A 26,618-nucleotide genomic window follows, 5' to 3' on the forward strand; every position below is an offset into this window, starting at 1 on the left:
CTTTCAAGATGTTTTCCCGACAGACCCACCACTGAAGGTCCAGTGCAACTGTGTGGGATTTGTAGGAGATCTCACATCCTTCCTGAGAACTGAGACCATTGAAGTCCTGAGAGCCCATTGGAGGGATTTCATTCTCAAGCGAGCCTCTGGCACTAGAAAAATGCAGGATGTCATGAGGCCGAGCAACCTCAGAAAATCGAAGGCCAGAAGATGTTGGGCATTCTGAAACTGTCACCATCTGTAGAATGTCTTGAGCCCTCACCTCTGGTGGCGAGGCTTTTCCCAGGGATGCATCAAGGACTGCTCCAATAAATTGGAGTCTTTGTGATGGTACCATGTGGGACTTCTTGAAGTTGAGGGAGAAGCCCAGTCTGTGGAGGTAGCTAGGGCTTCTTCCGGGGAGTTTGCCCTGATCAACCAATCGTCTAGGTAGGAGTAGACGTGAATACCCCCTCTCCTGAGACTCTCTGCCACAGCCACCATTAACTTGGTGAAAACCCTCGGGCGGAGGTTAGCCCAAATGGCAGAACCCGAAACTGATAGTGCAAGTTGCCAATGGCGAACCTCAGGTACTTTGTGTTTGTGATGGATAGGCACATGAAAGTAAGCATCCTGAAGGTCCAATGATACCAACCAATACTGAAGCTGGAGGGCCTGAAGGATATGAGAAAGGGTTACCATCTTTAACTTGTCTTTCCTGAGAAACTTGTTCAAGTCTCTTAAGTACAAGATGGCTCTCAATCCTCCGTCCTTCTTGGGAATTAGAAAATATGGGGAGTACCAACCCTTGTACGTCTCCGCTACAGGTACTTGTTCTAAAGCACTTTTCTCTAGCAGGGTTAAAATTTCCTGCATAAGAAGTGGATCCGGAATCTTCAAAGAGTTGTCTCCCGGTGGATGACTCTGAAGGGTTTGTAGGAAAGGCAGACAGGAACCTTGGGCTATTGTCTCCAATACCCAAGCCTCTGAAGTAATAGCCTGCCATTCTGTCAGATGAGTTAATCTGCCTCCTACTGTTTTGTGAAATAAGACCTGAGAGACGTTTTGGGGCGGCTGACATAGATTCTGAGTGTAAAGTAGCACATGCTGTTGCGGTCTTAGTACCTCTACCCCGTCCACCACGGGGGAATAGTCTCTGGCCTCTTTGAGCTGGCAGTCCTCTGCCTTTTCCGATGGCTGCCGCCTTGGAAGTTAGCAGCTTCTCCAAACTCTCACCAGCTTTACTTCCAAATAGATGTGTGCCGTCAAAGGGCATGTTGAGAAGTCTGGGGTAAATCAGACTTCCGCAACCACGCACATCTGTGGATCACTGTACTAGCCGACATGGCTCTGCTGATGCTGGAAACAGTCTTGAGATTGGTTTGGAGGGATTCGCACATAGCGTCCTTTCCATCATTGATAAGGTTCAAGAAACCGTCCCTTTCCTCCCCTTCGGGGTTATGATCAGTCGCCATCAAAACATAATCCCAAAGGGTGTGCGTGAATCTCACCAGCGTGGATGTGGCATTAGCAGACTTTAGTGCCATGCTGCATGCAGAGAAAACTTTCTTGGCCATGGCATCAAACTTCTTGTCATCACGAAGTTGGTAGATACCATTTTATGTAAAGCCTTCTGAAATGGGACAATAGGGTCCTCTATTGGTCCCTTTTTGAGTATATCGGTTAGGCCGTCTTGCTCGAATACAGGTGTGGGTCTAGACAACCCCATTTACTCCATCACCCTATTCCTAAGCATTCTGTAATTACTTTCAGCATGATCCCCTGGATCAGGCTTACAAAATGAACTTCTGGGGAAGATCAATTCTACTTGCTTCGTGCAAGGAGTCCTGCAAATGTTTAATCCTAGATTCTTCTGACACCAGTTCTTGTGGGACCGAAGGTGTCCCATACTCAAGACCAAAAGGTCTTTCCTCTTCAGATGAGACTGCCTCCTCATAGATTGAGGATAGGGTCTTAAAATAATTTGAACGGGGTTGTGGTATGTAAATTCTTCCAAATGTAAAAGAAGGCGGTGCTATAGATGTCATTATTGGTGCAGTAGTAGTCAATCGTCGACAATGACGTCAACAGCTTTGATGGAACTGTCAAAGGCTTCGAGGTCATCAATGGAATGTACAGCAACGTCAATGTCTTTGACAAAGTCGTCGAAGATCTACTCTTGTACAGTGGCGAGAGGGTCGACACACAAGGAGTCAATTTCTCCTTCGATGGAGGTGCCAAGGACGTCGATGACGCACTTTTCAGCTTAGCCGTACGAGTCGATAGTGACACATTTTTGTGCATCACAGAGGCTTTTTCTCGACTCCATAGTTTTTCACACTCTCGAGGAGTCTCCCCAGCCAAGATCGAAGACTCGCAGCTTCTGTATTTTTTAGTTGTTTTTCCAGAGATCGCCTCTAGGTGCCTTTGAGGGTGGCAAGGCCGCGTTCTCGAACACCTTTAACATGCTTTTACGGAATTCCTCCCACTGTGCCGAGAAAATGTGTTTTGTTGGACAAATAACCCTCTGAGGTGAACTGGAGGATGAAGTGGATGGCGACCTATGGCGCCTTTTCTTGCTGTGTTTCGAAGAGGAAGAATGATGTTATATACTTTGAGAGCGTAATCGGGAGTATTTTTTGTGACGAGGAGACGAAGGCCTTGACTCATCGAAGGGGCGTTTGGATGGGTTAATGGACTTTTGTGGCTTACCTTTCCAATTTTCCTGTCCGCTCCCTCAAGGCCTTGGCGGTCACAGAAATACACTCATCGCATTCAGAACATGGATGCTCTGCCCCAAGGCACCACAGACGGACCATGTGTGGATCCGGCATGGACATCTTAGCACCCCCAGTCCCTGCATTTTTTTAAACCAGACTGGGGCATAGACGGAGCCGATGAGGAGGCCATATCGTCAAAGTTTTGTAAGAATTTTCTCCGAAAAATCGAAGGATTTTTCTCACGGAACCGAGCATTGCGTTCACAAAGCTGTGAAGCGCGGAAAAACAGAACTAAGCAACGGACGCTGCACACGCTACTTATACCTGTGATGAGGTCGACATCGGCACAGAGGCCTCTGATGGTTATCGACTCGACGGGCATTGACGCACGGCGTCCTCTACTGGGAAAAAGACATTCCAAAGCAGCGAGCTGGATATTAGAAAATATCAAACATAAGGAGTACGTGTGAAGACACAATCTATTCGAAATAAGTTTTTGATGTTACATGGTTGACAGACCACCGTTGTCATAGTTGTCAGACGAGCGGTGGTCGACAAGGTTGTCAATGGGTCTCCCACAGAAGATTTCTAAATCATGGTTGTCAACTAAAAGAAAAGAACCGAAGAACAGGTATCCAACAAAACCAGAGCTTGGGGAAAGATATAATGTACAGAAAAGAAAAGTCTGGTGGTAGCAATCTAAAATCAAATCATTAAATTATTTGTATTTAATGTGACAAAGGATCAATCAATAAGTTGGATTATCAAACAGCAGCATTTATATACAAGACAGTATGAACAATTTCAAGAGAAGAAGCAAATTATAAAAAACATGTTTAAAGTGAAAATCAGAACAATGATGGTTATTTCAAAAACAGTAATGATGGTGGAAATCAAACAAAAAAACTTGTAAAAGATTGACACCAAATTGTGACACAAGGAAAGAAACCCCAACTATAGACCTATACAAATGATTGTAGCAAAGACATTAAAAATGAGTGCACAAGACGTTCATGAATTTGCTTATGCCGAAACCGGTCAGTAAACAATTGTGGCCTGAAGATAGAAATATTTAATAACGTCCATCTCACAAGCTGAGCAACTTGCACTAGTCACATTAAGTCATGTTGTTGTGGACTTGTCCACTCATTTCTAGTGCCTTTTCTGCAATCTTTTGTATAAGTCTACAGTAAGTTCATCTTTCACTGTGTCCCAATTTGGTGTCTGTTAGGCAGAAACCTGTGCAGTTCCCTTAGAGACCACTGCAAAAGATTTAGGACTACAGGTGGTTGGCAGTAAACCCAATTGGAAGCAGTCTGTACCACCCAGACTTACCTGGTAGCTGTGGCTGAGCAGTCAGAATTCTCTCAAGATGAGTTAGGCAGTATATAGAGTATACACAATAGGTACAGAGATACAGTAGCACAAGCAACCACTGACCAGAGCTTTGGTGTAAAAGTATATCATTATTTATTTAAAGACACACTTGTAAATTACACTAGCACAAAAAGAGGTAAGTAAATTCAACACACAGTCACAAATATATATAACCCTAATTACTTATTAGACAAGTCTTAGTGAGAAACACCACTTATTTTCAGACAGAGGTGAGCGCTTAACCTAAGATGGCACTCTAATAAGTTATAGAAAAAGGGAGGGAAAAGGCAGAGTTATGAAAGCCACACAATTTCAATAGTTTTCAAAGAACCACAGTGAGGCAGGTTAGGCAAAGTCTACTGGAGAGCAAAGAAGTTCAAATGCCAGGCCCACTCTTAGAGAGAGCAAGCGAAATGTATCCAGGATCAAACAGTGGGGTTATGCCCAAAGAGTCTTTGTAGATAGTTCACAAAAGATTGAGATCAAGTCAGGAAAAGTTAGTTAACAGGCCCAAAGCTAACCCAGGTTAGAAAGAACGCTCCAGCGGGGGCAGTTGTTCCTGGCAGCGGGTGCAAGTCGGTGTTTCGTTCAGAGGAAGAGGAGGTCTCGACGTGGAGGAAAGATGAAGGTTGTTGCACTGCCAGGGAAGAAACAAACCGTGGAGTTTTCTGGTTACAAGGTACTACCCTTTTCTTCGCGGTAGTGGTAAACCGTGGTATTCCGGGTGCCAGGGTGCTTAGCACAGGCAAGGCGGCCACGAGGCGAAAAGACGGTCAAACTGGTTATCCCCACCACTCAAAGGAAGAAGACTCTCCGGACTGGAGATCTCCTCTGTCGTCGGGAAAAGTGGTGAGACGGTTCAGCAGGGCTCCATCGGTGGTGTCGTCATTGCAGGTCGGCTCGGCTTCTCCCTCCTCAGATTCTTTAGGTCCTGTGGCGACTTCCAGTCCCCAAAGCCCTGCTTTTATGCAGAAAACCCCCATTCATTCAGCCTAGCTGTCATTCAAACATGCTAAGTGGGGAGCCGGGCGGCTCACCACTTGGGCCAATCACACAAGAGTGCGACTTGAGTTGCCGAGGCAACTCAGTCCAAAGTGCCTAAACCCCCTCCCACACTCCCTGTGGTACCCAGACAGAGTGGCACCACTTTTGGAGGCTTCTGTGGAGAAGCCCGCCAAAAAGTGGAACAAAGGGCTCGACTTGGGTTGGAGTCACAGAAGCGAACACAAATGCCATTTTGGAACCAAGTTTCGGCAAAAAATACCAACCGGTGAATTTATATTAATTTAATGAACCGGCAGAACGTTCGAGGCTATTTTAAAAAGTGTTAGCCTCGAACAATGGGAAAATCCCATAGGAATATATTTGCGGTCGAATATAAAAAGTAGTATCCACTGTCACCAGCCAAAACTCAGTCGGGGGGGGGACTGGATAGTGCCCCCCGCAAACAACAGCCCCCGGGGCAATCGAATTGCCCCGACCAGTACGTCCACAATATGATGGTTTGTACTGGTTCTGTTCACAATTTCAGACTAGTAAAGCCAATGGTGACCTTACATGCCCTGGGAGACAGTAGTCAGTCCCAGGGTAGGGAGTCTATGTTTGGGGGTCACTACGACACCCCTGGGTTACTGCATGGAGGGTGCGGTGTAACCCACATATCAAAAACACATGAAGCCCTATGGGGTAAAGGACCCCATAGCCCATAGAACACATACAAAGTCAAAGGAACACCTCAAATCATGTCTAAGAGTGGGAGGAAAGAGTCTCACTCTAGCAGGAAAAAAAAATAAACCCCAGAAATCCAGCAAAGCTGCTGGGGGACTCACTAGGTTTGGGAAATTAGCCTCTACAGAGAATTCTCCCTAACAGTTTCATTCTTTTAAAAGGTTTTTTGTTTGTTTGCCAATATCATTACTATTTTTGAATAACCATAATTTTCACTTTGAACATGTGCTGCGTTTGTAATTTGGTTCTTATTTTATTGATATTGTCCATATTGTCTTGTTGGATATAAATGTTGCCGTTATATAATGCAACTTAGTGATTGATCCTTTGTCACATTAAATCGAAATAACTTAATGATTTGGTTTTTAGATTGATACCACCAGACTTTTCATTTCTATACATTATTATGGTTGTCAACTAGACAGGGGCTGGTGTTGTTAACATCTTCTGCCTTTCTTTTGTTAGAGCAGTTTTTGAGGACTTGCTAGAGGACGGTTCCATAGGCATATGAAAAGCTGTTTAACTCATGGACCGAGGCACTGCCTTCGAAGGCTTAGAGGACACATCATTCGCTGATGACTGAGAACTTGTGCAGTTTTTGGCCTGACAAGGAGGATGAGGCAGGCCTTGTAGGCAGACAGGGTTTATTTGAATCCAGGTGAAATTCCTCCTTTCTCACCCTTATATCTCCAGTGGGCACTTTGTAGGATCTTGCTTTTTTGGAAGAAGCACTGTACATAACAATAAGGTACATAAACATTTTTGACAGTAGACGCAATTTACAAAACATGAATCAAACCAATAAAATAGTATGTAGAGCAATTAATCTGTGAGCGTAAGAGGGAAGGAGGGGGTGAGGATGGGAAAGGAGGAGGGAAAAGAAAGGGCATTAGGGTGAAGAAGCAAGGAGGGTAAGGGAAAAAGGGGTGTTAGGGGGAGATGTGAGGGGAAAGGAGATAGTGATGGAGAAGGAGAAATTTCAGGGAAGTACGGAAGGAAAAGATGATAGAATCTAGGCTTTCATACCTTCAAAACATGGTAGGAGCCAAACAAATTAGGGTGATTGGCCTCCCTTTCGACGCTGAGGGGGATGGCCCAATTATTTTGATCACAAACTGGTTCCCAGATTTGCTAGATTTGGAGATAGATGAAGAACCCATTTATGTGGACAAATGTTATAAAATCAAAAAACACGCCGCAAATAAGAATGCATAGGTTACAGTCGGACCAACATTCATTAAACAATCAGATGTTTGAGATCAAGAGAGAATTTTAAAAGCAATAGTCACATAAGAAAAGTTGAAGTATCAGTATCATAAGATTATCCTTTTCCAGACTTGGCACCTGCGACTGAGAAGAAGTGATAGCAACTCAATGTACTTAAGAAATCCTTTCTATCTCGAGGGGTTAAAGCAGGACTGCTCAGGCCTGTCAAGATTAGGGTTAATGTACAGATAACGTATCTAACTTTCGGGATGCTGTTGGGGCCGAAGAGCTATTAAAATTGCTCATGGAGAAGACTGCAACAAACATAGCAAATGGGATAAAGGGCTATAAAATGTGGGCTGGCTTGCGCGTTATGTTTCATCATAAAATAGGTGACTGTATGACCTCTGATTGAACTGGATCTGGGAAGTGGAGATTTTACGTAGCATATGTTGGTTTTGCTGTGCCATTGAGTTTTCATTGTTAGCTACACTCCAAAATCGAATAAGGCTTGCAAGGAGATGGCGGGATATGCAAATACTAATGAACGGAGGTAGGGGATCATATTGGAGTGAACCATTAAGTTCTGTGATTTGTTTTTTTCAGGAGTGTGCACAGTGCACAAATCGGTGCAGGTTTTGGAGTGCCCCCGCCACCTGAACATATGTTTTCTTTTTTACTCCGCCCACCATGTTAACACAGACTTTCAGAAAGGCCCCATAACAACTTGGTGTTGTAACAAGTTCTCTTTTTCTTTGGCCAAACAATGTGGGGGCTTCTTACTTACAGGGCGCTGCTCGTGCTATTATGTACCTTAAAACTTGAACAAAAAATACACCGCGGAAGAATAACATGCAGGGGAAGAACATTGATCCACGTGAATGAACCACTAAACTAGTCGCATACTGCTTTTACTAGTAAAACGTAACTGGCAGGTTTACATGCAAAGGACAAATTGATAATGGCCACTTTCTTGGTCTTTAAAATTTAGGGACATGTTTGAACAAGGAAAGTCGCAGCACTTTTCCTGTATAAAACTGTTCTGAGACTTGGCCACAACTTTGCCCTGCGCTTAAAGTACTAACCAGTGCAGGTCAAATGGGCCGTGTGAAATTAGTATACACTAGCCACCACATTAATATTCCAGAAGCCGCTTTCACTATGGGGCTCATTGACAAAAAAGTAAATGTAGGGACAGAGGCATGTAAGGGGCAACGGGCTTGCATGCTGTGACTAAAATTGTATTACAGCACGAGCTTGATGCTTACTTTCCATGCCCTTTGAGGTAACAAATAAGATAGTTGCATGCGCCAAAACCTGCTTGTTTCAGCTACCTTACACCTGTGCCATCTAAAAAATAAAATAAAGTGTCGTAAGCATAACAATATACTGGCTGGCAGCAGGGAGCTACCGCAGATTCAGTCAGTGACTGGTTTCCATGGCAACAGAGCATTGGGGCCTGGAGCTGCCAGAATCAAGCAAGAAAACAACTGTAAAAAATGTTATCACAAGGCTTTAGACGGCAGAAACCTGGTGCTTTTCTATCCAGGGGTGATGTAGCAGAAAATAATCGAGGGGAGCATTTATTTTGAAAATACGGGTTAAGATGACTGACATGCTCAACAGTGTAGAGCAGCACAGGCGGAGCACATGAGCTTTAGTAACACCCAGGATACCTACCATCTTAAATGTGCGACAATTCACGGTGATCGAAATTCGCCTGCCATAGGGTACATTTCCAGTTGGCATTTTGGCTACAGAAAAGCCACCAAATTGCAGAAATCTGAACCTGGGTGTGATTTAGTGCCATCTTCCAGTGTACTGATATGGTATGGCATTTATAACGCGCCTATACACAAGTGTGTAAAAGCGCGACCAGTGAAGGGAGGGGAAACAGAGGGGAGAGAGGGAGAACGATCTTACTAGGCTGGGTGTCATTCAGATCGCGTAAGTGCAAGGAAGGGGGAAAAGTGCGGGGGGGGGGAATTGGAGGGGACAGTGCAGTACATGGGTTACATACAATAAAATATATATTTTTTTAAATATACGTCCAGCTAGTGGTAAGTGCAGACATCAGGTGTCAAGTGCTGGGAGGGGGATTGTAGGGATACAGAAAACAGCCCCCAAATGCAGCGGTTGCCTGGGAGGCAATTCAGGTATGCAACTGGTGGGGGAGATGACCTGGGCCCGAGATCAGAGTGTGTCCAGGTAACCAGTGCAGTTTCAGTCAGGAATTCAGCAGGTGAGAGCAGCAGAGAAAGCACAAGCAAAGAGGAAGGTTTTGAGGTGCTTCCGGAACCGGAGATGGTTCTCCTCAAGTTTAAGGGAGGTTGCTCCAGAGGGAGGCCCCAGCCGAAGAAAGATCTACCACCAACTCGTTTGGAGAAGCGACTGACCCAGAGGGAGTTGGAGGCGGATGAGCGAAGAGCTCGAGAGGGAAGATATTTAGGAAGAGAGAGCTGAAGGAATTGAGGACAAGGCAGAGGGTCTTGAACTTAATACTCGCAGCCACTGGGAGCCAGTGCAGAGATTTCAGTCCTGGAGAGATACGATCCTTGGGCTTGAGGCCAATGACAAGTCTCGCGGTCCTGGTCTGGATGAGTTGCAGGGGAGGGAGAGTAGAAGCAGGCAGATTTAGAAAGAGGCTGTTGCAATAGTCCAGCCTAGAGAGAACCAGATCTCTGGAGACAGTGAGCTTCTGGGGGAAGGAGAGGAAAGGAAGAATACCTCTGAGGAGGTGCAGCTGGTAGTGTGACTTCTTAGAGACATCAGAGATGTGAGGAGAGAAGGAGAGTCTGGAGTCTAAGATGACCCCAAGGTTTTTTGCCTCGCAGGTGGGAGCAGGAAGAGGACCAGCTGTATGCGGAAATGAAAGTCGCCACTAACTCCAGGTAAGTTACAGCATGTTTAGTGTCCAGGTCCTTCACCTTCTTCATACATTAGGATTGCAGGGGAACACGAGAACAAGATAGGAAGGAGAAACACTGGGACAGCCCCACACCCCATTAATACTCTTACACTCTTGCTAGGCCCAACCGTCACCCGCAGAACTACACAGCCTTCACATTCCACAGAGATGACACCCTCAACATTCCATATACCCAGCTATGAACATAAGCTCATAAGCACACATTTTAACACTCCCACCCCCCTCCCTTGGGGAAACAGACAAAAAGACGAGGGAACCAGCATTCAACCCAAGTCAATACAACACAGCACTGAACCACAGAACACTGCGGCCGTCCATGTTAGCAATCAGAGCACCCAACACAAGGTAAACTCTCACAGGGCCAACCAGACCACTACCAAAATGCCCCACAGGCCCAACAGGACCGCTTCCAAAACGCCGAACCACTACACAACCAGAATGCCCAACTCCAAGCCCAATGCCACTTTAACTGAATAGATCAATTCTCCCCCAGCTTCAATTCACCACAACCAATACCCAAATCCTCTCGGTAGGAACCTATAAGGGACAATAACAACAAATGATGCACTTCCACCGTTCCGAGCTGCCCCTCGGAAACCAGGACTGCCACTCCCAGATCAAGCAGTTCATAACAGAACACAACTACCTAACAAACCCTATACCACCATCGCGCAAACATCCTCCCACTCTGGTCTGCCCCCCAGAGTCTCTGAACTGCCACTACCGAGTACAACCCAGCTCAACAGAGCACAACAAATGCCAAACACCACTGAGGGACCACGCAAACACCAAACACCAAACCAACTCCACTGGAACATTACTAACTGCATATCTAACAACTCTACCACTGCATCCGAACTGGAATTAGGCATTATAACAATGTTAACACGCCCCAACCCAAACAGGTAGAAAAACCTTGGGGCCACCCGTCCAACAAACAGGACATATAAATGGCACTGGAACACCTATAGCGTACGCTACGCATCTATTCCCACACAAAGCAGCCATATGTATAATTTATACACACACAGGATGACCCTAACAAAAGCACAATAGCTACCTTACAGAACACGGACCCACCACGGAATACCAACTGCTCATAAACCCTAAGCAGCAGCAACACACTTGCACCCTGTCACTACGAAGCTAGTGGACCCACCAGGCATCCACCCACACCGGCAGCAACAGCAGCTAACATTAACCTGCCATTACCTGCCAAATGCTAGAACCTGCCCGGTAACCCTCAGCGGCAAAAGCTCCAAACATGGAATTGTGGACCCACCCGGCATCCATAACTCAATAATATACTTCTAATACTGACATAAAACGTGGACCCACCGGCCATCCACACGTTCACAGAAACACAAAACTTCACCTCATCAATACTGCATAGCCACTGGACCCACTCGGTCATCCACAAGTTCATACAAACGCAGCAGAAGAGAAAATCTGAGGATTGAATCTTGAATTAAACCCTAACGTAAACGCATCAGGCGCACTCACGCACTACAAACAAAACAAACACACTAGCATGCCAACATCATGACGTACTCGCACACCAAATCTCAAATTCGAAATCACACCACCCAGCCAAAGAAGTGGTTCAGATAACATGACAACATATGAATATTAAGGCATAAGCAGACATATAAGATTGCATTTTAAACAGACATCAGGATTAATATAATTCATGAAAGATGTTAAAACTCACCCTCAAGTTCAACCCAGTCCGAACACTCCACCCACAAGTCCGACCAACCTGATTTTTCCATTACTTTGAAACACCAAACCCAAGTGTACCACCCTCAAGTCCGACACGACCTCGGGAGCGAGGAAGGACCACCCACAAATGCTGTTAAAACGCAACTAATGGAATCCTTCCAAGTACAAATTAACAAATGGAAATTAAGGTTGAATTAACCCACAACCTACCAAAAACTAGGAGGCCACAACAAAACACACCACAGGAAACGAACAATGGCCTGCACACACATCAGCCCCTTAATCTACCCGGAAGCTACACTTTGTACCCCTAAATTGAGCCACATCATCACACAACACCACCACACTGGCCCAAGACACTAACCTGGCCTAAACCGATGTTTAATTATGTTTCAATCCTCACGGTTCCTTGAAGTACCCCAACGCCAGGTCCAGGAAGTGATATGGACTCACTTGACTTCCAGCGCCGGCACAGGAACTCACCGTCTTGTAATTCGCTGTCCTCTGCTGGACTACCTCACCAGGACCAGGACAGCACAAATCATTTGAGACGGGGTGCACTGTCCTCTGCTGGCACACCCCAACAGGACAGAGCACAACCCTGACTGCACTCGGACCAGAAAAGAAACATCCACGGCATCTCTCACGTCGCCGTACATCCGTATCACGTGATCATCACTGGTAAAATCCGGAAAAGAACTGCGGAACTTCGCGTTGAATTCAAAGCCAAGGTGGGCGGAACAAGACCCACAGGAACACCAATGGCCTTGACGGTGATTGGGCCGCGAAGCCAACACCAAGGGCAACGTCATATTTCTGACAATAGGCTCCACACTGTCCACATCGCTCCCTGTCCCCAATGAGCCGTCTATCGTGGAGGCAGAAGGAAAACCAGAAAAGGGACCAGGCGTCCACAACTGTCGGTCCACCGACGGACGTCTTGACTCGTTTGTATCGCCCATCTCCATGCCTTGACGCCTCGCGGCCGCTCGTCGGACTCTTCAAGAGAGACGTTGGAGATACCTAAGGTTCCACCAAGTGCCGGCCTGCAAACCGCTCCGCGCACAGTCTTCAAGACGTGGACAGGTGATCTGCCGGGAACCGCTCCTCTGCCAAACCCTATACAGGGGCTCCGGGCACGAGAGGAGCACGGGAGACCTTCGACCCCAAACTCGGGCACGTTGCTCCTTCAGTCACGGAAGATCGGATGATGAACATAACAGCCGTCAACACGGGAACCGCTCCTCTGCCCAACTCATGGCAGGGTTCCCGGAATGAGGCCTGCGTAGCGGAAAAACCAGGCCTCAGTAGTCAAATCCGCTCGGGGTGCAGGGCCTTCCGTCGGTGGCAGTGTTCTCCGATAACATAGGGCTGCACCCCCCCCAGCAGAAAACGGTCCCTTCACAATCCCATCCTCGTCAGTGTGACAATGAAAGTCGCCACAAACTCCAGGTAAGTTACAGCATGTTTAATGTCCAGGTCCTGCACCATCTTCATACATTAGGATTGCGGGGGAACAAGATGGGAAGGAGAAACACTGGGACAGCCCAACACCCCACTAACACTCTTACACTCTCTAGGCCCACCCGTCACCCGCAGAACTCCACAGCCTTCACATTCCACAGAGATGACACCCTCAAAATTCCATATACCCAGCTATGCACATAAGCTCATAAGCACACATTATAACACTGTACAACTCCTTAAGTACACTGTTGTTCTTGAGAGCACGAGACTATTATCCTGTCAGGGCGAAGAGAGGGTGGAAGAGAGGGTAGGGGAGCGGGTGGAGGAATGGTGCTGGGCCACAGTTAAATACATAATCTAAGAGACGAAATAGGCTCAAGATCATAGACCACATCATACATGTATGACTGTGGGCACTTGCAGCACCTCAGGAAAGAAGAGCGCATTTGTAAGTGTTAATCTAAATTACATTCTGATTATGGGGTCAGCGAGGATTATGAAACAAAGGGGTGGGAACAACATCTCCTTCGCAAAAGAAAACCAAAAAGTTAAACATTTTGCTGTCCCATTATGACGTCACTCCTTTACCCATAACCTAGTGTTTATTATGTTTCTTTAAATCTTAGTGGACATTGGTTAGGGTGCCCCGATCCCTATTGACCCCAGGCATTGTTGGTTACTGTAATCTAAACTCTGCATGTGCACTCAAACATTTTAAATATGAATATTCGGCCTGCCTTTTGTGACTGAGCAAGGCTGCAGACACTGCCAATAGATCATGATCGCCTGAACCAGCCCCAACAAAATACAGCTTACCAATACTGCAAGTTGTCAAGCGGTTGGAGGCACTAGGCCCATCGACTGAGGAGAATGTGCCTGGAAGAACGTAAGCACCACCATATTCCCCCCAAGCGAAGTTCCCCAATAGATGTTTCATGGACACATAGGGCAGACTATTCCCGGGAGACAATAATTATCACAGTTCTAGAGAAGGCAGAATTATAGAGCCAGAAAGCCCCCTAAGTGCCTTTCGACATCTTGGGGAATGTCTAGTAGCAGATTTAAGGAGTGAGCCTGGAGGGCAGAGTGAGTTGGGAATTAGTTAATTCTAGGATGCTGTCCGTTTGTCTTGCAAGACTAACTGCAATTAACACTTTTGCTCAATTAGTTGCTTCAAATTAAGACAATTCTTTCTGAGGTTCACAGTTTGGCTCCACGACACAGACCGGTCAAACAACGCAGTGAAGCACCAGGCCAATGGGCTGCATTGTCTGGAAGACCCAACATGCACAAACAATAAAAGATAAGAGTCCTTATTAAAAACTGTGGGATTTATAAGGAAGAGGCGAGGCAGGTTAGTTAGTGCTGTGCATGGGTGGCCGCTTAGAGAGTACGATAATATGGTTTGGAAATTCTGGGTTGAGTATGCTGTTTTAATACTTACTTTTGCCTATTTTATTACTATGGTTTTGAGGATTGTCCATCTTTTCTACACTGAAAGCAATCTGGCAAAATACTGGGAGTGCTAATTTAGGTAGGTTGGTTTAGAAAAAAATGTATGTACATGGGTATCCAGTCTAACCTTGTTCAGACCTTGGTAGGAGACAGCACTACAAAGAAGCCGCTCTGTCAGTGTTTCTGGTTTATATAGAGATTAACACAGGAACGTGAAAGAAAATAAATGGGACCTGGTGGGACATTAACATACACCACATAAATAGGGAAATGCAGATGTAAGAAAGTTGAATGCCCCTTAACCCTTTCAGGACCACTACACAAAGTCCCTGGCAAAACCTGTTTCCCTCTCAGGACTGCTAAGAAGTGAATTCAAAGAGTGAATGGTACAGGGAGCAAGTGAACACAGGGCACTTGGCGATAAAACTAGGGACAGAATATGGGCACAGGGCAGTGTAGCCAGGAAGAAGCCCGCCTAAGGGCTCGCCAGCACACCAGATGCCCACTAACTTTAACGGTATACTAGAGACTTTTTAGACTTGTGGCCTTTCTTTACATGACACAATAGACTCACTCAGTTCCCCATAGAAGAGTATTTTAATTTGGACAAATTGAGAGCACTTAAACGAGCATTAGAGGAATCAAAGATTAAGATAAGCCAAAACAATGCAGGGGCATTTGTGACTTGGTTAGAGGAAGCAATAGTGAGATGCAATGACTAAGATAAGGGGGCTACATAAGGTTGAAACTGCAAGGGCAGAAACATCTTCTAAGGGACAGGACATCATCTGAGAAATGGACACACCTGTGCCCTCAGATAATGGAAAGGGTGACTGAAACCGAGCGGGATGATCAGGACAGTGAGATGGCGAAGCACATAGTTGACCTTTTCACTAATGTGCATGCTGCAGCGAGAGCAGACCAGAGACAGGTGGGGGTGGGAGTGTAGGTAGTAGAAGATGATCAGTCCCTTGTGGCAATCCCATCCGCAACACGCTGAGCCCTCTGTACCAGCACTTGCTGGACCAAATAATCTGGGAGCACAAGTGTGGACCCTCTTACCCAACGCACCTCTGAAGAGTGGAGGCACAGTGCACGGGAAAGACTCCCCGGTCCTCCAAGCACCCGAGACAACTGCCAGAATGGAATGAGGAGGAGGGGCAGCAACAGCCCCACCTCGTTACTCTACATGTTACATGGACACCGAGCGATCTATGGAGCTTGGTTAAAGAATTCCCCAATATAAGGGAAGAATCGCAGCAATTCATTGGGCAGCTGCACACTCTTTCAGTGCTATAATCCAGCCGGTGCAGTTATGAGTCAAATCATGCCACCTAAAGTGAGACGATGACAAATTGAGAGGGCTACATTGCCAGATACTGACCCCGGTAGCAGGGATGCTGTTATCCAGGCTAAGGAAAGAATGATTACTGCCATTCCTGAGATCTGCCCCAGAAGACTGATTGGACCAACCTAGGCAAATGTAATCAGAAAGGGAATCACCTGAAGACTATCTAGACAGGTTAAAAGTAGTATTTATTAGGCAATCAAGCACTACTTAACCTGATGAGACTACACAGGAAGATAAAGCAAACTCCTTTGGAGCCGGACTACTGCCGTAGGTGCAAGCACAGTCAAAAAAGGTGTAGATTGGGTGGCAGACTGACGCTCTATCAGAGCTAGTGGCAGTCTCACATCACTGTGTGGCATGTCAAGAGCAAAAGAGACTGACCTTTGAGGGCAAACTAATGATGCTCCAGATGTAAGGCTTGCATGAACACATATAGACTGCACAAAATGCTGCCTAGAGAGGGAGCAGACCATAGAAAAAGGAGTAGAGGAGGCCTGCCCCTAAGACAAGTGGGAGTAGTGGAACAGGTAGTGAGCTGCAGGACCAGCAGAGGAAGTAGGGCCAGTAGGACCAGCAGAGACAATGGAGAATGTCGAGAGCGATCGTTAGAAGCGGTTTCTACCAACTGCGCACATTATAATATATACTACTACACCTTTCATTTGCCCACAGCACCATGACTGTTATGTTGCGTGTCCCAAACCGAGTGGATTACGCAAACACCTTTTATCTAGGTCAGCTGGACTACCCCAGGGGATAGTTATAAGGCACACAAAACACAAGAGGCAAAACTACTCCTTAGGCAGGCCTCAAAATGTGCATTTTACACTTGCTATTGGCTACTGAAGATGGACGCTTGATGAGTAAGAAATGATAAATTACTCATTGTAGTGACTAACATACTCCTAAGTCCATAGTCCCCTTTCCTCCATACTGTATGGGGCATCCCTCTCTAGGTACAGAAACAGAACCTTGTTAACCGGAATAAAATTGTCTTCCCCTTTAAACTTAGATCCGCGCGGGGGGCGTGGCCCTGGAAGCAGGTGCTCCCCTGACTGTCCAATAGTGCCACTCCTCAGTCCCCTTTGATGCGTCAACAATATTACAATTGTCCAATGACACAGGTTTATTACGGGGGAGGATGGTGGGACATATGGAGGAAAGGGGACTATGGACTAGGAGTATGTTAGTCACTACAGTGAGTAACTTATAATTACTTCAACATCCTGTCCCCTTTCCTCCATAATAAGGAGCAATTACAACTGAATGCAGCCCTGAGGAGTAGAGTTGCCTCTCTAAGAAAACAAGTTCTTCAAAACTGCCTGGCCAAATGCTGTGTCCGACCTGGCACTGGCATCCAAACAGCAGTGCTTGCAAAGGCCGATGGGGAAGCCCAAGTAGCCACTTTGATGATCGTCTGCCATGGGATGTATCTTTGGAAAGCCACAGCCATGCCTTGGCTCTGATGGTGTGGGCGTGCATGTTTGCCGGAAAAGGCCTGTGTTGCCACTCATATGCCTCCTTGATGGCCATCACCATCCATCTTGCTATGGAAGCCTTTGAGGCTTGACAGCCTGGTTTTGACCGCCAAAAGTGATGACCAAAGCGACCGATTTACGGAAGCTCTTCGTCCTGTCCAGATAAACTCTTAGAGCATGCCTGACATACATACAGTGCAACACCTTCTGAGCCTCATCCTTTGGCTCTACAAAGAATGCCGGGAGTACTATCTCCTCGTTAAGGTGAAAGGAGGAAACAAATTTAGGGAGAAAGGCTTGGTGAGTCCTGAGCACCACCATGTCCCGATGAAATGTTGTATATGGCGCTGAAGCCACCAGGGCCTTAATTTTCGCTGATCCGGCGTGCTGATATAAGGCCAGCCAGTAGGGCAGTCTTGATAGCAACCAGCCTGATGTCTATTGATGCCATGGGATCGAAGGGTTTGTGTGCTAGAGCACCCAGTACCACATTCAGGTCCAGGCGGATGTGGACGTTTGACAGGAGGATATAATCTGGACAAACCTGCCAAATGCCTTTTAACCACCAGAATGAAGGAGGATAACATGCTGTTTCCTTAGTTCTTGTATCCCCCTATGGCTGCCAGATACGTACAGCAGGTGTCTACCTGCATACCTGAGTGGGCCAGATGTGCAGAGAAGGATAGCACATCATCGAGTGAGCATGTCAGGGGGGTGAATCGTGTTGGTCTTGGCCCAATGACAGAACCCTGTCCACTTGCTCCTGTGTTGACTCCTGGTGGAGTCGCTTCTTGCCCTTTGTATGTTAGCCAGGTTGTCCTGTGACAAGTGTCGATGCTTCAGAGTGATCTGTTCAGGAACCAAGCTGCCATGGCTAACTTCTGCACAGCGGGGTGAAACACTGTGCCTCCCCTGCTGGGATAGTAATTGGGCTGGGCCCAACGGAAGGCATACAGGATACAGGGGGCTGATCTGCCAGTCGGAAACGTTCTGAGAACCAACCTCTCGCCGGCCACCAAAGGGCTATCAAGATGAGGCTCTGTGTCTCCATGACCTTGCAGATGACCCTGTGACTCAGCGGAGTGTGGGGAAAAGTGTATGAATTCATGTCGTTCCATGGATTCTGCAATGCCTCCCCCATATATCCCCTGCCTTGCCCCAACCATGAACCAAACTGGTGGCATCTCCTGTTGTTCATGGGCGCAATCCCCCTCAGGACGTCCCTGTTCAACTGCCACTCATAGTTGTCGATCCCCAGCCTTCTAAAGCCTGTCCACTGCCAAGTTGGATTCCCCCAGACGATGGACTGCTGACAAATAAATGCGGTTCGACAGTGGCCACTCCCAAATGTCAATGGACAGCCTGCAGAGAGGAGGAGACCTGGTACCTCCCTACTTGTTGATGTAATACATACAGGTGGAGCTGTCTGTATGCAGACAGACTTGCTGCTGATAATGAGGAGGAGCGCTTTGAGAGCCAGCCAGATGGCCATCATCCCGAGCCAGTTGATGTGTTCCAGCTGTTCCTGCCGTGACCATACTCCATGGACACTGATTGTCCAGTGTAGTCCCCCATCCCTCTAGGGAGGAGTCTGTGGTAATGGTGATCTCCGGAGAAGGCTGCCTGAACGCTCTGCCCACTACCAGCTTGGTCTCTGACCTCCACCACTCCAGGTCTGGTTGTAGGTGCTGTGGTATGCCGACTAGGGCTGCCTGGGAGCCAGTCTCCTGATTTCAAGAGGCTGAGAAATGCAGCTGCAGTCTCCTCATTTTGAGTCTTGTGTGTGGAACAGCCAGGAGACAAGACATTATTCCGAGCTGGTGCTGGTACCACCATGCTGAGGTCACTGGTCTGCTGAGAAAATACCTCGTTGCCTTCTTGACCGCTGTGATCTTGTCTGCTGAGGGGAAGATCCTCTCTATCCTCATATGCCCAGTCAGCCCTGGGAATGTTAAGGACTGAGTGGGGAGTAACTGCAACTTCTTGAGGTTGATGGAGAACCCCAAATTATATAGCATGTGCAAGAGTGCTGAAGCTGTGTGATATACTGCCTCTGGAGACTCCGCTCGGATAAGCCAGTCGAGGTATGGATAAAGGTGGTGGCCTTCTGCCCTGAGCAGGGCTGCTACCAAATTAATTAACCTTGTAAAGACCCTTGGGGCCAAGTTGAAGCCAAAGGGGGGGGGGGGATCTTGTACTGAAAGTGAAAGCCCATGATCATGAACCTCAGGAAGGAACGATGGGGCTACAAAATTTGGATGTGCAGGTAAGCATCCTTCAGATCCAGGGAGCACATCTAGTCTCCCCCACACAGAGTCTACACAATAAGAGCTGGAGCAACCATCATGAACTTTTGAATGGTTAGGGAAAGGTTCAAGGAAGAAAGGTCTAGAAGAACTCTGAGGCCAGGCTAGTGGTTCTTCAGAATGGCAAATATTCGGGAATAGAAGCCCATGCCTCGTTGCGAAGCTGGAACCTCCTCCACGACCTGACATGTGATGAGTGAGCAGATTTCCGCCAAAAGAGTTGTCGTCCCAATCAGTGGGAGTGGAGTGGAAGAAAGAGGAAATGGCGCGGTTGGCAGGCACAAGCCTGTAGAGACTACAGAGAGGATCGATGGGTCAGCAAACCTTGACTGCCATGAAAGGAAGTACAGGGCACGCCTGCCCCCCACCAAAGACTCATGGATCTGGCTTAAGTCATAACAACGTTTTACCCTCTGAGGCTGGTGCCTAGGAGGGGGATTTGAAAAACCCCTTGTGAGAGGATATGTGCTGCCTGCATCTGTGCAGCAAGGAGACCAGTCTGTGTGGCTATTTGCATCACTCCTGAAAGCCCCTGAAGCCACCAAAGGTACATGCTCTATCCGAGTGCTGGTGATTCTGGTTATAGAACTTGGGCGCTGACTGTAAGGCTTGACAAGGATTTAGCTGTCTGAGAGCTATTCTTTTTGTCAAGGTCCTCGTCCGTGGTCGAGTGAAACAAGTCCCCACACCCGCCTCAAATGGCAGGTCTAGAATGCGCTCTGCACATTGGGGTTAAACTTGGTCGCGTTGAGACAAGATGCCCTCCTCATATCAGTGGTGATACAGATCGCTCTACCTGATGTGTCGATGTGAGCCACTGTAGACTCCATGTTATCTTTGGCACACATTTTTGGCCTCTGCCAAACCAGCCCTGAAGCACCAGACTCTGTGCAGGCAGTTCTGTGAGTCTGCAATCTCCCGCAAGAGCTTTTGATTCACTGCTGCGGTCAGCATTGGCCTGGCGCAGATGGAGTGTGGCATTAGAGTAGATCTTTTTGCTGTAGGATTCCAACAGCTTTTCCTCCTTCCCAAGGAGCAGCTGACAAATACTGGCTTGGAGTAAAGGGAAGCCGCAGCTATAACTGATGAATGTTGTTGAGGGTGCACCGACAGAATGAGGGAGTCCCCCTCCGCCTGCCTATACTTGGCATCCAGGCTTTTATTGGTAGGCTGCGCTGAGTGCAGCTTCATCCATACCTTCTCGGCAAGGGATACTACATCCTTTTGCAGATGGATGCCAGTTCTTGCGTCAGGGCGAGTGGTCAGCACTTCAGCCAGAACCCCTCCCCTCAGGTTGCTCGACTTGAGGCTGCAGAATCCCCAGGCATTCTGCTACACCAGCCAGCCTCCCGTGGAAAGCCTTAGCTGAGGAGGGAGTATCCTGGTCCTCCTCGTCGCCCGTGTCACCCACTGTGTCCTGCAGGTACGGAGGCATGCTGGTGGCATGCTGACTGGCAGTGCCGGGAGCTGATGCAGAGGCTGTGCTGGAGGCTGAGCCTGCGTGACTGGTTTAAGTGCGGGAACCAAGGGTTGAACCGATACCTTGGTCTGCAACACCATCTGAGCACAAGGTGGTGACGGGGGTAGCATGTCCTTGATGACCCCCCCCCTGAGGATGGTGCCCATCGGCGGTGACTTGTCATGAGGGTAAGGAACTTTTGGAAGAACCTATTCTCGCATGCAGCGGAAGGGCCTGAATAAATAGGAGCGCGCCCTGTGGTTACCGAGGTCTTGGCGGTCCTTGCGACAACCCGCTGGGAGCTGCGTACCTCCCCTGTGCAGGTGTGGTTGGGAATGACATGGACCAACCCACCTTGGCGTGCGTTCCGATGCCTGCTCTCCAGAAAGAGGCAGCTCCAGGCGAGCCGCCATCTTGTCTGACCTGACGGCCATTTTGTCATGCCCCGTGCCACGTGCCTGCTGCGTGGTGCTTGAAGAGCCAGGTCCAGTCTCCGCCTGTACGCTTAGAAGCCAAGGCTCAGACCGTCCCTGCACCTCAGAGACCTGGGAGACAGAGTGCCCTCAGCCATGACACTGGTAGTGCCGCATGTAGGCGTCCCCTTGGGTACAATCCTGGTAGTAGAGCAAAGCCCTTCGGGGATGCCCCTGGTACAATAGCATTGCGGCCCCTCAGCTGTGGGACCAGGAGAGTCTTGCGACCCCTCAGCCTGTTGGCCGGTAGCTCTGGAAGCATCAGTCTCCTTGCTGGTCTTAAAACCTAGAAGGCCCCTCCTACTCGGGCGCATCCCTGGGAAGTAGTCGCCGTTGCAGGGTGCGGAGGAGAACAGGACATCTACCTTGGGCCTGATCTTTCTCCTCAAGTAAGTCTTGAGGTCCTCTGGAGGTGATCTCTCGAACAGCTCCCAAACTACCTTTTCCAGCTCTAATTATCCATCATATAGAACTGGCTCATCATTCAAAACTGTTGAAAGTGATTTTCCGTAATCTATATCAATCAACATAATGGATTCCTTTTCCCGCAAGCACCCAAATAACGGGACGAGGAAGGAGGAAAGTACAGAGTAGGGGGAGCCTCAATCTCAATGAGTGTTCTAGTTGTTCTCAGAAAGCAACTGTGCACGAGACATTTAAAAATCGAAAGCAATGTGGAAATGGCCTTTAGGATAAAATGTAGGAGGCCATGAGGGACTCGTGAAATTAAACCAGGGAGTCCAAAGACCCAGTAGGGGTGCATTGTGTACGCAGGCGGACTGGGTGCTACCTCTGGAAATAACAGGCAGGCTGCACTGAAAAGATGCAACACAATAAAAGGCACCAACGTCTTTGTAGAAACCAGGAACATAATTATTACAGAAGGAGTAAACGCATTGCCAGCAGGATAAATTAGACACACTGGACTAGCTAGGCACACCTACTGGCATGGAACCCAAAGCCTGGGGAGTATGCAGGGGGTAAGCGACCCACGGGAGGAAGGGAAGGGTTGGAAAGGGAGTTGGAGGAAGGAGCTGCCGAGATGGTGAGGGGGAAATAGAGAGAGAGAGGCACAGGGAGACCGGAACACAGGGAGATTGTTTCCGATTAACAGGAAGGGTATCTGCTAGAAGGGCAAGGGCCTAATCTGCACCCAACACACAGGGTCAGTACACCACACTGCCAGCAGCCAAAAAGAACAGGCATGTTCTCTCTTGATGGGTCTTGTATAAGGCCGACTCTCCAACCCAGGAACACAACGTGGTTGCCAGCGATAGGTTTGTGTGGTCTCAAGGGAAGGGGAGACCAAGCAAACTTGTTTGTTTTGTTATTGCCAAAACACGTTTGGTTTTTAGGGGAGGTCGGATGCAAGGCTGGACACACATTTTCAGTTATTCCGTGTGATTCCCAGCTCAGGGGAGTTGAAATTATAGAGAGCAGGACAGTTGGGGCAACAGGGGAGGTTAATTGTTGGGTTTTGGACAAGTGACTTTCCAGAGCCCACTCACCCACAGTATTGACACAAGTGGAACTTGTTTTTCAGGGCTCAGGGTAAGACAAGTGGGTAAAAAGGTCAGGCTAGATGGTTAGCTCTGGAATTCTGGTAGCTGGGTGGGGAACAGGTTTAATTGGTTTTTGGAGTCCTTTCCCAGGGCTGGAATAATTCCCCAAACCCTCCCCACCACATACCACAGGTGCAGGGGACGGAGAGGACTAAACCCAATGGCAGAAACTCAACACAGGTACACACACACACAAACAACTAGCATAAACGGTTCGGCGAATATACAGTCATATGCAGTACAAGGTGGAAAATAAATTTGGGAAACAGGAAAGTCACGCAATACACTGGTAAAATGAAAACCCACAGCAAACAAGTGACATAAGTGACATTGGGAGAAGGCGTTGCACATCCCAGCAAATTTTTTTGAACTTGGAAGCATGAACCGGTGTGGCGGAGCCAAGCAGCTAACCAGAAAGGAATTAGAGAAACACTGCGAGGACAGGGCGCGCTGCAGACATGCTAGGAGCCAGTGGAAGACTCCTGGCCATTCTGCAACCGAAGACGGCAGCGTTTCACATACCAGGACTTGGATTGAGATAGGAGGGCAGAGGGGAAGTCGAGAGAGAGCGATCAGAACGATGCAAGAGCAGTCCATAATGGAAAGCAGGTGGCAAACCTTTGCTGCATAAGCGCGAACAGGCCTGACAACGTCAATCAAAGCCAGTGAGTTAGCCCAGGCATAGTGGGGACCCCGGAGCGTTTCGGCAACCGTTCCAAGTACAAACTATAACAATTAAAGCCACAGAAACAGACAATAAAAGACTGATTGACAACCAAGAAGGCATATTGCAAATAAGGACCTCAGACTGTATAGAATGCAAACACGGGGGGGGGAATTGTATAGTCTATCAAGGAGATGTAATATACCAAAAGGTATACACAACTGTTGAAGTAAAAATGAATCATGTGTGAATACAAGTCCTGACAGGCAAATAAACGAGACAGTTAAAATTGATATGATAGGTTATTTATAACACACTTAATAGCCAGAGGTTTCTAAGTGCGGACACGGGGATTGAACCTGTGATGCTCCATGTCGTTTTGCTTCCAAGGCGAGCACGTTGCCGCTGAGCTATCCTCCCGAGACCGTGTGAATACCAAAAGCCCTCGCAGTAGAATATACCTCGCAATTACAAGTGCATACGGTATCCTCACAGGAGAGTAAACGGGGAGGTACAAATGTGTGTGAATACAAGACACCCTGCCAAGAGAGTATACCAAGCGATCATATGTGTGAATACAAGAAGCCTCGGCAGGAAAGTATACTAGGCATTCACAAGTGCAGAAGTCCTGGCAGGCGAGTATACCACAAGAAAAGATATAGAACTGTGTTTGCTAAACAAGAAGGAACGTTCGAATGAAGTGGAAACTACAAGGCTAAGCAGCTTTGTAAATAACAATATTGCGAGGGCCTAGAAAGACACAAGGAACTGTTAGACTAAGAATCATTTGTACTGAAGAAGAATCCATGGGAAGGGAGCCACCACCAGGAACCAGGGCTCTTTTACCTTGAAGAACTAGTGTGTTGGAGCTGTTGTTTTTCCATTAAGAACTCTTTGTGCAATCAAACAAAGTTAAAGACATTTCCCTTTTCACCTTATTATTTAGCTTATAGTGTGAGGGTCAGAATAGAACCTTTGGACAAGTTTTGATTTTGACATCCTGACACAGACAGATCATTGGTTTGTGGTAGGGAAATTCCTCTAAGAGCAGGGTCAGAGAGCCCTTTACTTAACCCTTTTATTTTCAATAAAAATCTTTAACCAAAAACATGAGTAACCTGTATCTAAGTTGGGGGAAGCAGGATGATTGGGTGGGAGGAAAACACCAAACATTCAGGAAACTAAAAAGATGGATCTTAAGCTTAAAACTAGACAAATTAAAAATATATAACCAGTTATTCTGAATATTCTGAGATTTCTTGCCAGCTTCCATACACCTCAACTCTTAAGCTTGCATGCGTCCAAAATGTCAAAATCAACAGAAACCTTAAAGGTGTAGAGTCTACTAAAACAAAGCAAGCACACAAGGAAAACACCCAAGAAACCATCACTGGCCCTGTCCTCCTTCCCACTTACGCATCCCTCACTAAATTACTCAACACTAAATCCATTAATTTTTACACTACATCCACTGACCGACAGACCCATCAGACCTAACACACATGGACACAATACCAATATTCTTAGCCTACCCTCTCCATTTTAACACCTTGCATTCCCCAATGCACCCAGGACCACCACCATAACTCTGTGACCACGCTTAGGTCAAGCACACCCCAGAACACATTTACCTGTCGTAACACAGCAGAAACCATAATCAGTGTGCTTGGGCCCTGCATTCACCAACACAACATCCTTTCAATCCTAGCCTTCCCCCATCCCACTGACACAAGCCCCTGCACTACCCCTGTAACAGTGCTGCACAAAGCGAGGTAAACATTATCGGTAGAGCGGCGATACACAGGACCACTTTATCTTTCAAATCTCTATTGCAACTTCAAGTTCACCAGTTGTGAATGGTTTTACTAGATTCACCTGCTGGGACAGAGGGTTTTAGACCCTCATGAACTGACAGGGAGAATATTCTACTTCATTTGAGCTACATCTTAGATCTGATTAATGGTTTCAAACTATGCATACTGGTTTTAATTAAGAACGTACCTAACGAGTAAATTATAAGTAACTCACCGTAGTGACTAACATACTCCTAGTCCAAAGTCCATAGTCCCCTTTTCTCCATACTGTATTGGCGTCCCTTGCTAGGGACGGGAGACGGAACCTTTTTCCCCTTTAAATTTGCGCTCCCCTGACTGCGCCCACCAGCGCCACTCCTCATTCTCCCATGACGCGTCAACAATATTAGCATTGCCTAATGACACAAGTTTTATTAGGGGGGAGGATGGTGGGTTGCATGGAGGAAAGGGGACTATGGACTAGGAGCATGTTAGTCACTACGGTGAGTAACTTATAATTACTCCCAAGTCCCGTCCCCTTTCCTCCATAATGTATGGGTGATTACAACTGAATGTAGCCCAGGGTGGAGAGTTGCCCCTTTTAATAAAACCTGTTCCTTAACACTGCCTGACCAAATGCTGCGTCCAACTTGGCGCTGGCATCTCAACAGTAGTGCTTGCAGAAGGCAGAGGATGTAGCCCACGTAGCTGCTTTGCTGATAACCTGCCATGGTGAGTGCCTTTGGAAAGCTATTGTTGTGGCTTTATCTCTGATGGCATGGGCATGCATGTTTGAAGGCAATGGCCTGTGCTGCCCCTCATAAGCCTCCTTGATGGACATAACCATCTACCTTGCTATGGAAGCCTTGGAGGCCAGACAGCCTGGTTTTGATCCACCCAAGGTGACGAATTGGGCGTCTGATTTGCAGAAGCTCTTGGTTCTGTTTAG

General features: G+C 47.4%; 1 protein-coding gene across 6 annotated transcripts in view; it reads right to left on the reverse strand.

Moving 5' to 3' along the window:
* The window catches only part of RAI1 (retinoic acid induced 1), a 2,051,579-nt gene that overhangs the window by 1,473,191 nt on the left and 551,770 nt on the right, over nucleotides 1-26,618 (reverse strand). The window contains exon 3 of one of the 6 annotated variants that reach the window (XR_011302219.1): nucleotides 6,831-6,935. The exons of the other annotated variants lie outside the window; for them this stretch is intronic. The gene's annotated coding sequence lies outside the window, so the exon portion shown is untranslated. The remainder of the gene's footprint in view (nucleotides 1-6,830; nucleotides 6,936-26,618) is intronic. 6 annotated transcript variants of the gene reach the window in all.

This window comes from Ambystoma mexicanum, chromosome 2p (genome assembly GCF_040938575.1).
Source record: "Ambystoma mexicanum isolate Mex_15411 chromosome 2p, UKY_AmexF1_1, whole genome shotgun sequence".
Classification (NCBI taxonomy): domain Eukaryota; kingdom Metazoa; phylum Chordata; class Amphibia; order Caudata; family Ambystomatidae; genus Ambystoma; species Ambystoma mexicanum.